The sequence below is a fragment of the Schistocerca americana genome, chromosome 9 (assembly GCF_021461395.2).
Source record: "Schistocerca americana isolate TAMUIC-IGC-003095 chromosome 9, iqSchAmer2.1, whole genome shotgun sequence".
Taxonomy (NCBI): domain Eukaryota; kingdom Metazoa; phylum Arthropoda; class Insecta; order Orthoptera; family Acrididae; genus Schistocerca; species Schistocerca americana.
In genome coordinates this window covers 155,313,621-155,331,293 of record NC_060127.1, presented here as the reverse complement: position 1 = coordinate 155,331,293, position 17,673 = coordinate 155,313,621, and the positions used below count along the sequence as shown (strand labels likewise).

The 17,673-nt window shown below is 44.1% G+C and overlaps 1 protein-coding gene and 1 non-coding gene across 2 annotated transcripts in view; one reads left to right on the top strand and one right to left on the bottom strand.

The window, feature by feature from the left end:
- The window catches only part of LOC124551158 (mRNA decay activator protein ZFP36L1), a 177,799-nt gene that overhangs the window by 59,341 nt on the left and 100,785 nt on the right, over nucleotides 1-17,673 (top strand). The gene's annotated exons all lie outside the window — the stretch shown is intronic.
- Nucleotides 2,821-2,895, bottom strand: Trnas-cga. The gene has a single exon. It is a non-coding gene; the product is annotated as a tRNA-Ser (tRNA).

Genomic DNA, 17,673 nt, shown 5'->3' with positions numbered 1-17,673 from the left:
AGCCGTTTGACGCACTTGCTTAAGTGTATTTCGCGTTTGGTCCAGTGTTGTTGTATACAGCGTGAACAGAGCACATTGTTTACCCAAAGAAGTTTTCGATCCGGTGCCAAATGACCTGCTAAGATTTCGTCGCTCCGTTTCCTAGGCCGCCGTGAGGGAATTCTTCCGCGGTCGTCCGCCTGTTTGTGAGGTTTCTTAAAGTAGTCCTCTTTGTTTCCCGGCGTGTGGGTAAACAAGCCAGTGACACTGCACATCGCGCAGAAATATCCCACTCGCCGTGTGGGCGAGTATCCAACATTGCTTTGAGGCTGTTGCCTCCGACCTGTCTGCCAAGGTTGCGCTCGTAGGTTCTTGCGCGAAAATAGTCTAATCAATCTTCATGTTTGTGTCTATTCTCAGAAATCGGCAGAGCAGTAGTTGTTACAATTACCCCGCAAAAAGTAACCTTTTGCACGGCAAAGGTTCCGAGAACTTCGATCATAGGAAATTTACCTGGAGAGGGGCGGAACGATTCTATAATCGCCATTTTTTCATATAAATGAGTTGGTTACTTTCCAGACCTGCTAATATTTCTGTTGCACTTCACTGCAGAGTAAGTAACTCCGTCCGTATTGACCGAATTTTTGGAGGACAAGATGTAATCTGACAACCCAAGCACGTTTCAAATACGGTTATGCATTTGCATGGAACGAAAATCGATTGCGCAATTGGAAAACCAGCAAGTAGAAGCGGATTTCCGGAATCGAAGTGTTTACATTACCACACAGAAGCGGTATTGGGAAATCGGTTTACACAATCCGGTTTTTAGAGAGACATGTAAACGGAGTGAATGCTGAAGTTCACACCTGTCACACAATTCCATGGCACAAACGAAGGTGATTCGACGCTTCTAGACTTTTACAGAATGCTTTTAATTTTTGATACTCATGTAATCAAATTTTAGCTTTGTCCATGAAGTTGAGTGTGCACTACATTGCTGAATTAGTCGCTCGTTTTACAGACAGTATCCACATATACCACTGAATACACCTGCAAAAATTGTATCAATGAACGACAGACAGCTCAGAAAACACGTCTTCATTAGCAGTGAAATGTGTGAAGAAAACAGTTTTTCTTAAAACGGAGCTCAAACTCTATTCTCAAAAGAATTCGGAATAGGGGTTACAGATCAATCCAAACTGGTAAGGTGACCGACTGACAAATGAATCGGTCGGAAAGATGCGTGGTTCGTGCATGACTCATTTCCTTGACATTTTTACAAAGAGTGCTACTTTCCTTCTCTCCAGCTAACTTTGTGACCTCTACTGGCTTGCTTTCGTTCCGGAGTCTCTCTCTCTCTCTCTCTCTCTCTCTCTCTCTCTCTCACACACACACACACACACACACACACACACACACGCATTTAACGTCTGTTGGCGACTGGAGAGGTAAATCGCCAATAACGTACTCAAACGGCAGGGGAACTTCACGCTCATTTACATTTACATGTATCATGTTGTATTTGTGACTTGAAGGGTGGGGTCCTATTTCACTACCGCCTCCGCATCATTCACAATTGTTCCCGTTCAAACGAAGTACCGGGCGTCTTGCAGGCAGACGACAGTATACTACAGTCAGTCGGTTTAAGACGCGAGGAAGAGTAGAACGGTGCCCTGACGGTGCCTCCGGCGGAGACAGCACTGGGGAGCTCTTTCAAGGACTTCAGGCTTCGCCGCGAAATACGCGGTGCAGCGAATATTATCTACCGCAGTCTCATAGTTGTATAAAACACGGCTTGTCAACGAAAACAGCTATTCCCTCGCCAGGGCAACACTTTCACTTCCTTTTCTTCCACGTATTTGGAAACAATTTTGGCTTTCTGGCAACGTGTCCCATCATGCATAAAAATGGTATCTCTATAATGAAACCACTCTCTCATTTATTTTGGGGGAAAAGTTCTTCTTCAAGGATTTCTATATATTTTCTTGCCTCATTGTCCCTTCAACAATGTGTAATCTGCCACGACCTTTCACGGACATCACACTCTAGACGATAACAGAAGTTGGATGCTTCACACATTGCAGCGCACACACTCAGCTTTGAACTGTTGCCCAAGTCTGCGACAAACATACTGGCTGCTTTCTTCCATCACAGTGAATACAGACTCGTCACTGAAGCATACCTGAAGCTAGTGTACAGAATTGCAAGTTAAAAAAGTTGGGATCAGTAGCATAGGAGACCTCGACAGTCCCAAAATTCGAATGTGCATTTCTTCAGTATCAATAAAACATCACAGTTTCAATCCTTACTCCTAACTTTAGAGATCAGATCTACTTAATTTACCATATCATTGCACAAACCTTAGTCCACTTCTCACTTGCCCACTTCTGAAGTTGTTTAGCCCGCTGCAATCTTTTGGTTTTCGTGGCAGGTGTTGATTTGTGTTTTTTTTTCCGTGGTCGGCGTGCCTTAAGCCCCATTCAAACAGCCGCCGTGTCACTCACTGTCGCAGGTGACACTTCAGCACCCAAGCCTTTCTCAGCTGATGGCTCAAGTCTGTAGAAGTAATTTCACGGTTCATTGTTGCCACGTTTGTTAAGTCTTCTCGTTGTTCTAGGACTGATTTTTCTTTTGCGTCAACATTTTCCTTTCCTGTTTGTCTTGTATTCACCACCTTTCTGCACTGAAAGATTGATTCTGATGACAGTTTTCTCTGATATTCTGATTCTGCAAGCAATTTATTCCAGTGTATAACTATTTTCTGCAAGAAGTGCTACCACAGCCGAAACTTTCGACGTGAAACATCTTTTGTCTTGAAACTTCCTGGCAGATTAAAACTGTTTGCCGGACCGAGACTCGAACTCGGGACCTTTGCCTTTCGCGGACAAGTGCTCTACCAACTGAGCTACCCAAGCACGACTCACGCCCCGTCCTCACAGCTTTACTTCTGCCGGTACCTCGTCTCCTACCTTCCAAACTTCACAGAAGCTCAACTGCGAACCTTGCAGAACTAGCACTCGTGAAAGAAATGATATTGCGGAGACATGGCTTAGCCACAGCCTGCGGGGTGTTTCCAGAATGAGATTTTCACTCTGCAGCGGAATGTGCACTTGCCTGCTAAAGGCAAAGGTCCCTAGTTCGAGTCTCGGTCCGGCACACAGTTTTAATCTGCCAGGAAGTTTCATATCAGCGCACACTCCGCTGCAGAGTGGAAATCTCAGTCTGGAATCTTTTGTCTTCTCCACAACCTCACTTTCTTTGGAAACTCTAAGATTTATTCCTATAGCTAAAAACATGGAAGTTCACAAGTTACCAAAAAAATTTCGGGTAACCGCCAGTGCTGAAAAAACGCTGTCCATGTTCTGGGACAGCGAGGGCGTAATCCTTACCCATTGTGTTCCAAAGGGCACTACGGTAACAGGTGCATCCTACGAAAATGTTTTGAAGAACAAATTCCTTCCTGCACTGCAACAAAAACGTCCGGAAGGGCTGCGCGTGTGCTGTTTCACCATGACAACGCACCCTCACATCGAGCTAACGTTACGCAACAGTTTCTTCGTGATAATAACTTGGAAGTGATTCCTCATGCTCCCTACTCACCTGACCTGGCTCCTAGTGACTTTTGGCTTTTTCAAACAATGAAAGACACTCTTCGTGGCCGCACATTCACCAGCCGTGCTGCTATTGCAGTGGTCAAAACAGACTCCTAAAGAAGCCTTCGATGCTGCCATGGAATCATTGCGTCTCGTTGTGAAAAATGTGTACGTCTGCAGGGCGATTAAGTCGAGAAGTATCGCCAGTTTCATCGATTTCGGGAGAGTACTTAATTAGAAAAAAAATCGGAGGCCTTACAACTTGAATGCACCTCGTATAGCCAGACGAGTCTATCCAGCAAGGTGATTTCATAAAAATTGGTGACCCCGTTCACGCAGCAATCCCGTTCGGTTACGATCGAGTCTGCACATAGCCGGTGGCAGCGCCTGTGGAGAGATGGTATAAAAGCGAGTGGTCGTCTCTGGGAGGCCGCACATTCTTCCACTTATAAACACGCCCACGCACGCACGCACGCACGCACGGAGAGGAGAGGCGGGAGGCGACGTAAACACGCGAGGGCGCAGGGCTGGCAACGCTGCGGCTGCTCCCCCTCAGCGTGGGAATGTTTGGCTCAACAGGTGGCAGCTCGGGCAGAAGGGGACCCAGCGTCGACACGCGGCTCAGCGCTCCCCGGCCTTGGCCCATTGGGGGAGCCTTTATCATATGCAAAAAGTAAACTATAGGAACGGGTGTACTTCGTCCATCTACATACATACGTACTCCGCAATCCGCCATACGGTGCGTGGCGGAAGGTACCTCGTACCACAAGCATCTTCTCTCCCTGTTCCACTCCCAAACAGAACAAGGGAAAAATGACTGCCTATATGCCTCCTGTACGAGCCCTAATCTCTCTTATCTTTTGTGGTCTTTCCGCGAAATGTAAGTTGGCGGCAGTAAAATTGTCCTGCAGTCAGCCTCAAATTCTGCTTCTCTAAATTTCCTCAGTAGCGATTCACGAAAAGAACGCCTCCTTTCCTCTAGAGACTCCCACTCGTGTTCCTGAAGCATTTCCGTAACACTCGCGTGATGATCAAACCTACCAGTAACAAATCTAGCAGCCCGCCTCTGAATTGCTTCTATGTCCTCCCTCAATCCAACCTGATAGGGATCCCAAACGCTCGAGCAGTACTCAAGAATAGGTCGTGTTAGTGTTTCATAAGCGGTCTCCTTTACAGATGAACCATATCGTCCCAAAATTCTACCAATGAACCTAAGACGACTATCCGCCTTCCCCACAACTGCCATTACATGCTTGTCCCACTTCATATCGCTCTGCAATGATACGCCCAAATATTTAATCGACGTGACTGTGTCAAGCGCTACACCGCAAATGGAGTATTCAAACATTACATGATTCTTTTTCCTATTCATCTGCATTAATTTACATTTATCTGCATTTAGAGTTAGCTGGCATTCTTTACACCAATCACAAATCCTGTCGAAGTCATCTTGTATCCTCCTACAGTCCACTGTTCGATGTTATCCATCTTCTCCTATCTTGTCTTGTTTCCATCTCCACGTAATAACGGAATCTGCATATTCTGTGTCGGCTCCTACTATTTTTTTCCCCGGCACTGCTGCCTCCAGCGCCAAAGTAACTATTTGTAGTTACCGTAGCAGATCGCCCACTCAAGTGCGTCTTTTCTGGTCAACGTCTTGCACAGACTTACTTCCTGGTCTATTCTTTTTCGTGTTGTACTTACGCGATTATCAGTATTCGCCTGGAATCCACTCGCCTACCCACCTCCATACGAATCGCGATTAACAGGATCGAACTGCGATGTGGAAAACAGCTTCAACGTCTGATTACTTTACATATTAGTTGGTATTAAGTATATAACGTAAATTGTGTAAAACCTCCGTACTTGAAGACAAACCTAATTATTTGGTTCATTGGTTGTAGCACTTTCGGAGCAGTGACACGCAGACTAATGGTAGAGAGAAAACCAAAATTGCTTAGAAGTTCGTGGGAAATTGCGTTACTTGCTCTCATGATCAAACAAAAGATGAACGTAGTCTAGGTAACTTGGGCGTGTGGTGAGTTGCGTTGCCTAACGAAATAACACATTGTTTCTTAATTTCCGAAGTCCTTCACTTACTGTGTTCAAACCATTCTCAGGTTATACCCCTTTATGTGTAGATTACGACAGCATTTAAAATTTAATTCGGCAAGTAATTAAGAGATATCGAAAATGATTTTCCTCTTGGCCTGGATGCCGTTGGATGGCAGCCTGAAATTCGTGCCGCTCGCCATCAGCCGTGTACCGGGTTAGGCGTTTACTGACATAGACAGCGCAATACGATATACGCTTAGAGTTCCTTCTCAGAGGCGTTTTGGATGGTTTCCGATTCATTTCCGTGCAGTACGACAGACGTCCACTGTCAGAAACTTCGCCCGTTCCACATCAAAATCTGGTACCACATATGTAATTGAAGACAACGTCCATCGCTTGTCAGTCCACTTTTTACGTGGCAGAAATGTTTCACGTTTTGCACGTTCGTCGTTCCGAATATCACGGCTAATGCAGCCGTTGTTCCCATTCCTACCTTCGGCTTTCAGCTATTTATCGTTAAATAATAATTCATGCTAAGTGTGACGTCCATTACATCAAACAGATGTAAGTTCAGATGTATATCGTCTACGGACCTTAGCATTTGTTCATGGTGGCATGTTCCGTCGTTACGATTAAATGAAAGGCCGTTTAGAAAATTGGAAAGGGTTTCGTGGCCACTTGTTGACAAACTGCCCACTGGCTTCTGCCTCGGGCTCTTCGACCGACGTTCGTCTGATGATTTTACTGACGTTTCGCCAGCACCAGTGGCTGGCATTGTCAAAGCTTCACCCTCCATTGACGGTGGTGGTGCTGGCGAAACGTCAGTAAAATCATCAGACGAACGTCGGCCGAAGAGCCCGAGGCAGGTTTGTCGAAAGGCAGTTTGTTTTTTTTTGCCGTATTCGTTTCGCTTCTTTTATTTATGAAGCAATATCATTGGCCATTTGGAGTATGGGGACCACACACATTATTAGGAACATGGGAAATCCTAACACTAAACTATAATTTAACCCCACGACATTTGCTGCAGAATTTGCTTCTAACGTGAGAATAGAGAAAACGTAGCATAGAACGTATTTGTATACGCACAAACCTGTATTAAAGGTAACTGAAGTTACTTCATAAACAGGAAAAGCGAAACGCGTATGGCCAAAAGGAAACTGATCCTCGTTTAGTTGCAAAGACGGAAGATACCTCCACAAATTTTGAAGTAACTAAGGGAACTACAGAAGACGGAAAAAATGACTTAGCATTTGTATTCTCGTTTCTCCCAGTCTTCGAATACCTCAGTCGTTTCCATGTGTCTTCCTAAAATTTTCTTTCATTTGTTTCACTGCGCCTTTAAAGTACTTGTGGAATTTCAGTGAAGAGCCGGGACACCACCTAACATGAACCATGACCTCTTAAATTCCTCGTATTCATCTTATGTAGTTGTATACCGTTCAGCTGTCTCTGTACGTTACATCCAACCTTTCTTAGGATTGTGGTTATCGCATTCCGTCCCACATTGCCGAACGCGTCTCCAGTCCAGAATATTCTTGAAGGAATACTGGTTTTCCTTCGATTGGCTTAGATTTGTAAGTAATTGCTTCTTTGATATCTCTTCCTTCCTGAAACAATTTTTGATATATATTGTGATTACCTGATGGAGCACGCCATTCAAGGCGACAGAAAATACCCACTTCAAACAAGGTTTTTCGTTCGTCAAATTTTGACATCTACATATACACTCAAAAACCCATAAGTATAAATGGCGGTCCAACATCAGCCACCCCTTGCTGTGCGAGGAAAAATGTTTTCGCCCATGTCTTCGTTTTTCACAGAACAGTGTTAACTGGCGAACACGCTATCTGTTTCAGAGTAAAATAATCCAAGCACGTTACAAGGACGCAGGAATCACTCTAAATGTGCTGTCAGTCATCTGATGGCGTGGCAGAACTTTCTGGTGCATGGACAAAAACTTGAAGGCTCACAACAGCCTGACAATCGGTGTAGTGGTTAAGCTAGTGGCAGGGCTGTTGTAACTAGGGCGCGTCTTAGGGTTTGTGTTGAAACACGAGAAACTGCTAGGCCATATTGTTTACCAGAGCGTTACCAATCATCCTTTACCATGGAAGCTGCATGTACTATTCCATTCGCCTGTGGAGAGACTGCGTGCGTCCTCGTCCATCCAAATCTTTCATCTCTTACTCTGATGGACCCTAAAAGAGGAACGCAGTAAAGGCAGAAAAACTTTCCCACAGCGTTACAAGAATACCGGTTATCTGAATTCACCCAACAGGTTCGTGGGGCAGCAGATTCATAAATATTCTTATGGAAACCAGATTTCTTTTTCGTGCTGCAATGATATTTATTGTCCCAGACGCCTTTTATTTGTAAGGCGTCTCCTGTCGGCTATCCGAAATAATGTATTTTTTCTGTTTGCTTGTGTAGTTACACATGGTGCAAGAAAACTATTTCTAACGTGGAATTTTTAAAATGTGTGGCCCTGCCCACCCCAAAGTTATGTATGGTTAAGTTGTAAGTCATAGGACTAGGTTACCACGAGTACCCCAACAAGGTTTCGTAGGGAGACGTCACATTTCTCCAATGATTATCGTTAATGTTCCCTCATAATCCCTGTTGGTTGGATAGCGGCTTGTTGCCGATATACTATCCTTTCCTCCATTCCGTTAACTGGAAGTTACAGCTTACGAGACAGATATTCCGCACGCCACAGGTATACTTCAGCCATTGTAGCAAGTTTGTGATGACCCGCTTTAATGCAGACGAGAGACCGCACGGTTAGCCCAAAATAGTATTTGCCCGAATCTATTAACTGCATTAAGAAAATAGGGTATGTGACAAGTTTGAAAGCCTACTTCATTTCGTAATGGCGTTACTCGCCGGAAAGTGCCAACCTAGAACGCACTGTACTTCGTATCACTTACTTCTATAGTCCAATTTTACCGATTATGGCTTTGGTCCCGGATACTCTTTATAACAGATTTAACACATTTCCTTTGCTCAATATGCCTGACAGCGGGTTCCTGGATCGCCTCGTGTTTGCTCGCTTCCTTTACTGAGCACACTTCATTCACTATATCCGCGCCGGCCGGAGTGGCCGAGCGGTTCTAGGCGCTACAGTCTGGAACCGCGCGACCGCTACGGTCGCAGGTTCGAATCCTGCCTCGGGCATGGATGTGTGTGATGTCCTTAGTTTAGTTAGGTTTAATTAGTTCTAAGTTCTAGGCGACTGATGACCTCAGAAGTTAAGTCGCGTAGTGCTCAGAGCCATTTGAACCAAGTTGTTGAGATAAGTTCCTAGATTCTAGTGCAGATTACATAGAGTAGTATCTGTTACCCGCCAGCTGCCTTCCCTCAACCTCTGTTGTTGTTGCTTCAATAAAACTTGATCCAATGTATTTGAACCCCTTCTTATACTTAGTTCCGGTTATGTTGTACTCAGTTTTTTCGTTACTAATTTGTAGCTTGAACCTAGATGGCCCTAATTCCAGGGTCGGTATACTTAATTTGTGTGTACGCTATTAGGTCATTGTAGCCTGCATAGGCGAGATAGGTAATATTTTCATTTATTTGAACGCAAGTTCGGATTATTGAATTCCCGCATTACCGCCTCTAGTGCCAAATTGAAAAGGATACGTGATAATCCAGAAACTTGATGATAGGCTGTAGCCTAGCCTAACATTGGCTTTCTTGTCATTAAAGCATATCTCTTAAACTCGAACCAGTTTGCTTGGTACGCCAAACTGTCATGACTGTCTACGGATACTATCGTAAGCCCTCTTGAAATCTACGTAGAGATTTTCAACGGCCGTATTCAAACATCTGGTCCGAGGTTGACCGCCGTTTGGGAACCACCTACTCGAGAATTCTTTGTTGCCTGATGCGTTCGAGTATGCAGATGGAGATGTTGGTTAGCGCTATGACTACTTAAACCTTAGTATTTTTATTTTTTCGCGAAGCACCGAACCGTGCACGGGTAATCCAGGAACTGGATAATCGGCGGTGTTGTGTATTTTGAACGTCGCGTGGAGTCGCGGAACCTCGGAAAGCGCGCGCTCGCTTCGCTCTGCCTGGCGCGTTTCCAAAGAGCTTAATCGCGCAGTAAGTGCGCAGCCAAGGCCGGCTGCTCGACTCTGCGCTCTTTGTCCGTCCGTTCCCCATCACGCCTGGCTGGCTGCGTGGAGCTGCCGGCGCTTGTTTTCCGGGCTCGCAGGTGGTTGGCTGCCCGCAGCCGCGAGGCCAGTTGGTCTCCAGTCAAGGCCGCTGGAAGCTGCTGGAGCGCATAGCGCCGCGGCACGCTGACCGCCTGCCTGAGTTGCCGCTGGAGAAAATTGCTACTCTCTCTCTCTCTCTCTCTCTCTCTCTCTCTCTCTCTCTCTCTCGTACAGCGTCAATTGCGACCTGCTGTCTGCTCGGAGGCAACTCGGAACGGGCAAATATTTGAGGACCGTGTTAGCTCAATTGCGCAGCGAAAGTAATCACAAAATGAGGTCGCCAAGAGAGGTTTCCCGTTTTTCGACGTTGTCTTCACTTGCCCAATATAATATGCACATTTGGCTTCTCACTGCGTTTTGTTAGGTACTCGGAGGCTACTAATAGGGTGTCTGGGAAATGGGCATTTATCAGGGATATCGAGTTCAGATAATTTCAAGGACCCAATCGGGTCCTGAAGACGACGCGATGTCGGCCGGTCGCTGTGTCATCTTTTGCAACATGGTTGTATTTCAGTGCCGTATGGAGAGGCATAGGATCCTTGGAGCCTCGACTGCGCGGTCAAGTAGCCCCTCAGTCGGCATCACGAGGCTGAGTGCACGCCTATCAGTCCTTCCACCAAGGAAAATCCCTGGCATTACCGGGAGTGGGACTCGCGTCCTCCGCATGAATCACAGTTTGTGTTTTTCATCAGCAGTCCCGTGCTTATGTCACATAGATGAAAACTCCACTGGCTTTATTATTATTATCGTCCGCTACAGAGACGAACATTGTGGGTCTACAGTACTTTAAATGACGTAGTTTTTTGATTTTGGCTGGAACTGTTATTACTGTGCTTAAGCAGTTCCGGCAATGTGCCGTTGCCAAGTACAAGTACAAGATAGGATGTCGTATTGAGACGTATAAAGAGCCTTGTAAGGCTGGCCACGTTATGAATACCACGAGTAACATAAGAGCTATTGACTGTGCTACTGCTAAAGGTGCCATACACCTACAACAGTATTTCGGTGTCACGATATTACTTCGAACCTTGGGCTTGACGATGACACACAGCGAAATTGCAATAGCGCATTGAAAATAGTTACAGCCAATAGAAAAACACCATATCATCAAAAGAAATCGGAATTCTAAGAGACTACGCCATCATTTCCAGAAACGACGTACTATGGATTTAATCGAGGAGCTGGAAATCTTAGTACACCAGAAAACCACGAAGAAAAACTTTTCAATGACAGGAAAGTAGATAGTGGGTCGATTAATTTCTTCACACTTTTCTCCTACAGACAGTAACTGTCGACAATGCATAAATACTTTTTACCACTCAGTATTTGTAACAAAATAGTGTACAGGAGAAAATGAAAGTATAATCGATGATGTAAGTAGAAGGATTGTTACAAACCATAACTGCGTGTAAATAAGTGATCCACGAAAAACTGATCTCCTCTGGCTGTATCCATACACTTCGGGAAGCAGTACTGTCTGCATAACCTCGCAGCATATTTTGATATCAAAAAACAGTGTGAGTGATGGTTCGCACCTGTGTAAAATCAGCGCGTTATGAAATACAAAAGATTTGTTTTCAAAATTTTGTGATTGCGGTAAAACCGCAGAAGATTACCGCACGGCGAGAACAACATACATGCAGGAATCACGTATAATGCTAATGTAAAATTCTGCGCTTACAATCGTGAAAACGCATTGTGCGATACAAGAGGAAATATGTAAATGGTGTTTGTTTAAAATCAATACTAAATTCGGCTGAGGTAGACCTTAGCGGACACAAATGTTCTTAATCATTGTAAGGTGCTGTATAGGAAATAATGGTTTGTGTAAGAAAAGTTGAAGGGCATCAAGTTGTAATGTTTCTTCCTTGATAGTAGCTGCCCACGGCGTGTTCACAAGCTTTGAAAATCTTAGTTACTGTCCGTGGATTTCTCGCGCCTGAGAACCGTTTAACGTTTTATTCTTGTGAGTGCGACGGAGTGCAATGGACTCAGAGAATTTGTAATCCATGTTCATATAGGCTTTCCAGAAAGTTTCCGAACATTTCTACATGGACAAAATTGATTTGTTAGAGCACGAGCTTGAAGCTTACAGGCCTGTTCGATCTCAGTCCTACTTGAATTTGGGACCTGTATCGGAAAACGGCTTACCCTGTCTACGGCGCACCGTTCCAGCTTGCAGCATTGCCAGTCTAATGCTTTCAAGGGCAAACAGAAATTTGATTTTCACCGTTTCATAGTTCTTAGCCGAATTCCAAAAATTTTAAATGCTGTTATAATCTGCTCGCCAATAGGTATAAACAGTAAAGGCTTAACATAAGAAGTCAAAGTAATAATTTCAGAAACTATATATACACGGCGATTCAGGTGCCCCTGTCCAGCGGACTTATGCAGCTCGCAACACCTGTGAATACCACGCGCGACATTTTCATACAATCTCGCTCGCTACACGCATTCTGTTAGTCCTACAGAAAAAATGACCAGGACGTTTTCGTAGAGAATTTAATGTAGTTAAGTGTTCTACTGGGATGTAGTTTCACTACAGACCGTAGTTTTCGAATTATTCAAGAAAAACGTACAAAAGTGACCGTGAGACTCTGTTTTTCTTGAATAGCTCTAAAACAATGGGCTCCACAAAAAATTTATCTCAGTATAAAATTTTACATTAAATTTTTACGAAAAGGCACTGTCAAATCTTTCTGTGAGACTAGTAGTTAGTGCGAAGCGAGGGAGAGAATATGAAAATCCTGCATGTGGTTTTTGAAGGCGGTGTGGGTTGCATAAAACATGTCGTCAGTAAGTGCAGTTGAATGGCCCTCGATGTCCCGAGGCAGCGTTTTTAACTCAAGGCGCGCAAGTTATCCAGACTATATTCTTCCAGCACATGAGAATAACAGCACCTAACTGTTCTCGTTTACGTTAAACATCAAATATTTGACACAACTCATTTGTAAAGTAATCAAGCATTCTACGTTGTTCTCTACATGGCTGAAATTTACTGAAGAACTCAAACTTCCTCCTCTCGTTTGTGTTACTAAGTCCATATTCTGCCATAATCTTTTCTTCTACTCCTTCCGCTACAACCGTATTCGAATACCACATGATTACTAGATTTTCATTTCCGTTTAGGTACTGAATTGCCCGTTCAATACGCTCAGAAACTGGTATCTCTTCATCCTGCCCTTGAGATATCAGCGTGTATACCTCAGCTGTTCTTGTCGATGTTGGTCTGCTGTCGATTCTGATAAGAACAACCTTACCAGCTGTTTAAAGAATTGGGATGGGAGGTTTACTGGTAATCGCTAACAAGTGAGGTGGAAAAAAAACATGATCTCACATGCAACTAAAATTACTTCAGCGAAATTCGAAATTTCACCCCGGAAATACCAGGCAAATATTCTGCTGGTGGAACAAAACTACCCTGTAGGGGCCAGAGGTTCAACCGTAGTAGTTCCAGTTGCCACTACTTCACCTCTGGCAATGTTTGTTAATGCGCCACATGGCAAACTGCGCTGCAGTTAGGGCTCCACGTTAGTGAGGAGTGCCCCCTTAACTCGATGATTTGCTCAGTTCAAAAGTAGGAGTGCAAGAGCATACCACCTCCATTAGGACTTACTTTGGAGTTGAATGGTAGCGAAGGATAAGCTACCAATTTTGCTTTGGGCGATTTGCTTATCCTTCCCCAAGTCGTTTAAGGGTCCACTTTAAAATGCCTGAAGAAGACGGAGGAATAACTAAATTTCGTAAAGGGCACTGTAACAGAGTTGAGTGGTATTGGATGTGGTTAGTGTGATACATTGTTCCAGCATTTCGTGTTGGGAGTAGAAGAGTCGTCCCGTGCTGTTGTGTCCGGTTTGTTTTGTTCCGCCGTTGGCGCAGCCGGAAGCTATTAGTGCAGCCAGGCAGCCGCCGGAAGACGCGAGGCTCAGACGAGCAGTGGGTTACCTTCACACGCCGCAGCGCCGCTGGCGGCTTCGAGCAGCCGCAACTGGCTATATTTACGCCCGTGTGATGAGCCGCCTCCACTTTCGGGGCTTCTGCGCCATTTGGTTCCTTGTGCCGTGGATTCGCAGACATCATGGTAGTAGTCTGCCTTCCCGAACTTAGTATAGTCGCACTAATAGTGTAATGGTGTTTGATCGTCAGCGGGCTTGGACCAAGCCCCTGCCATGCCGTAGCGGGGAAGCGAGGCAACTGTCCCCCAATTGAAGCAGCTGATCGCCGCCATTTCCAGGGATGAATCCTAGTACTGGGGCTGTGATTTGACGTATATGAGGCGCAACAAGATCAAATTATAGCACAAATTAAACACATGTTTGTTTAATAAAGTGCTGAGTATTCAAGTCTATTTTAAAAGTATACTTGAATGAAGTTTCCTAATTTCCGAAATACGTAGCATAGAGACGCGAAATTCAAGAATGTAAGGCTCTTTCCTGTCAAGGTGGAGCGAGTTTACCAAAAGTTATTTGCATTAGATAATTATATGAAAGTTTTATAGAAGCAGACAGTACGATTATTATTTAATTCACGTAATTTTCCTGTCAGGTCCTGATTGCTTTTTGCCGACTGCTGTGTACATTCTGCACGCTTACTTTTTAGACAGTATTGTCTACACTCGAATTTTGGTATGATTAATTGTAATAACCCATATCACTTTAAAGACCGTAGGAATTTCGTTCCCACATTAGTTTTTAACACTGATAGCACCTCTGAAAGTGGTTGAGTTTGCAACATTTGATCAAATATTTGACAATTTCGGAAGTATAATCACCACCTGGCAACACATGTTAAGTATCTAAACGCAATTATTCGACCTACCTCTGATTCATACTTAATATATATTTGATTGCCTTGGTAACCTGGAAAAATAACGTTCAAAATTATACACACTGATAGTATTTCCACCCTATTTAACCTAGGCCTATATTGCACGATTTCAGGACACTATACCTTTTTCAAATGAGTTGGAAATCCAGATACTGTGGGTATAGCATCGTCCTTCAGTTGACGTCTATTTACATATCGTAAACATGGAGAGAGCACAGCAAATGATTTGTTGTCGGTTGGAAGTTGTCTCCGAGTAGCAACTATCCACTTCCGATTTACAAAATCGTTTGTAAGGGGAAACCTAAACAAAAACAATCGCTCATGATGTATTATTTCTCCATGAAAATACTATACACAAGTAATATTAAGTAACAAACAACCAGAAATGACTGACCTGTGAAATGTAACATTGTTTCCGTCTTCGTCTTTGCTTCCATTATACTGTTACAATTAAAAGCAGCACACGAACCAACCCTGTTTACGCACTGTTTCCCTGCAAATGGCGGCTTCTATCACGTTCAATGTGAGAACGCGTCACTAGCGCCAATGTGCGGTCTAGTTTTTATTTAGTAAGTCTATGGCTTGGACTGCCCAGTCAGCAATACACCGGAGGGAGTTATTTTTTCTTCGTCGGTCCCCACTGTGTTGCCACTTCCTCTCCTCGAAGTGTATTGCTTTCCATTCTCAAGTGGGAATCTTTCCCGGAAATACGTCGAGATACTGTCGCTTACTATCCTGGGGGAACAAAAATTTGATTTTAATATTACACACGGCTATGGAACGAATTTAATAAAAACTATCATATACTCATTAAGAGCTATTAGTTATGGTAAAGGTATAACACGATACATATTATTGCTAGAAACTGAGTGTGTTGAGAGGCAGGGTAACTCTACTGCTTACAAATCACCCAGAAAATATTGTCCGATATTGTAGAATGAGAGCACTTACCGACTTCCAACAACCTTCACACACAATTTCAAACTTTTCCGATATTTTTCTCGCAGACAACCCGACAAAGTGATGAAAGAAGAAACGCTTATCGCCGCTCACGCGGTAAAACTGCAGCATGTGGTATGACATTGTTACTTACTACTAAGTCAAATTTTGCAATAGTTTGCAGGGTGTATCCGTATGTACCACTTCCTGTAGCCACAAACTAATATCATTGTAGACATGGTTTTGGAGATACTTCCATTACATGGATTTCGATTTTTTAAAGAATCAAGGATGGGTCTTGTTAAGAGTTTAATGTTAAACAAAATTGCAATAAATCTCATCCATAGAAAACGTTTTGAATATGGTACCGCACGTGGCACTTTAGTATACCGCACGTGGCACTTTAGTATACCGCACGTGGCACTTTAGTATACCGCACGTGGCACTTTAGTATACCGCACGTGGCACTTTAGTATACCGCACGTGGCACTTTAGTATACCGCACGTGGCACTTTAGTATACCGCACGTGGCACTTTAGTATACCGCACGTGGCATTTTACTAATGAATGAAGAAAAAAGGTACGTTAATGTGTGCAGTAGTTTCAATACATGTCGTCATATGTTTCAAGCTGTTTCCCTAACAGCTAGTTTTCAAAGGAATTAACTCCAGCTGCATTTTAATTAAGTTTAGAACAAATTGGGCGTGCTTAGACACAACAGAGATCTATGCTGTACGTGTACGTATGATCGCTTACGTGAGTTGTGTGGCAGATGAATTTTAAAACGATTTTCTTACGCCGCGGAGAACGGAGCGTTGTAATGGCTGCCTGCAGACACTGCTTGTTGCAACTGAGGACCTCAAAATACTGATGCCAACAAAATTGAATCACAGGTCCCACGAGCTGTAGCGTACTGACGCGAAGTGGTTCTCTCCGATGCACACTCCACACTTTACGTGGATCTGCCTCCGCGACACCGGTGCCCTCTTGGAAATGGTTGCCATTGCTATAAATATGTCCTGATCGTTCCGCCTCCCGCGTTAATATACAGGGTGTTACAAAAAGGTACGGCCAAACTTTCAGGAAACATTCATCACACACAAATAAAGAAAAGATGTTATGTGGACATGTGTCCGGAAACGCTTAATTTCCATGTTAGAGCTCATTTTAGTTTTCGTTCTTCCACCTACGCCCAATGGAGCACGTTATCATGATTTCATACGGGATACTCTACCTGTGCTGCTAGAACATGTGCCTTTACAAGTACGACACAACATGTGGTTCATGCACGATGGAGCTCTTGCACATTTCAGTCGAAGTGTTCGTACGCTTCTCAACAACATATTCGGTGACCGATGGATTGGTAGAGGCGGACAAATTCCATGGCCTCCACGCTCTCCTGACCTCAACCCTCTTGACTTTCATTCATGGGTGCATTTGAAAGCTCTTGTCTACGCAACCCCGGTAACAAATGTAGAGACTCTTCCTGCTCGTATTGTGGACGGCTGCGATACAGTACGCCATCCTCCAGGGCTGCATCAGAGCATCAGGGATTCCATGCGACGGAGGGTGGATGCATGTATCCTCGCTAACGGAGGACATTTTGAACATTTCCTGTAACAAAGTGTTTGAAGTCACGCTGGAACGTTCTGTTGCTGTGTGTTTCCATTCCATGATTAATGTGATTTGAAGAGAAGTAATACAATGCGCTCTAACATGGAAAGGAAGCGTTTCCGGACACATGTCCACATAACATATTTTGTTTCTTTGTGTGAGAGGAATGTTTCCTGAAAGTTTGGCCGTACCTTCTTGTAACACCCTGTATATGAAATACTCTTGTTCGCAACTGCATGGTTTCGTCGAAATGGCCGAACTTTGTGACAAGTCGAAAAAAAAATATATATAATCTCGCTTGGGGTACTATCTTCTGTAGAATAGTATAAATCAGTATTTGACTACTGTTTTGCCTGCGCCTACACTACTCACTTGACAAAATGGGCTATTCTCAAAACCGGTTTGGCATGAATGAAGTTGTATAATGGTTCTGGGTGTGAATGGTA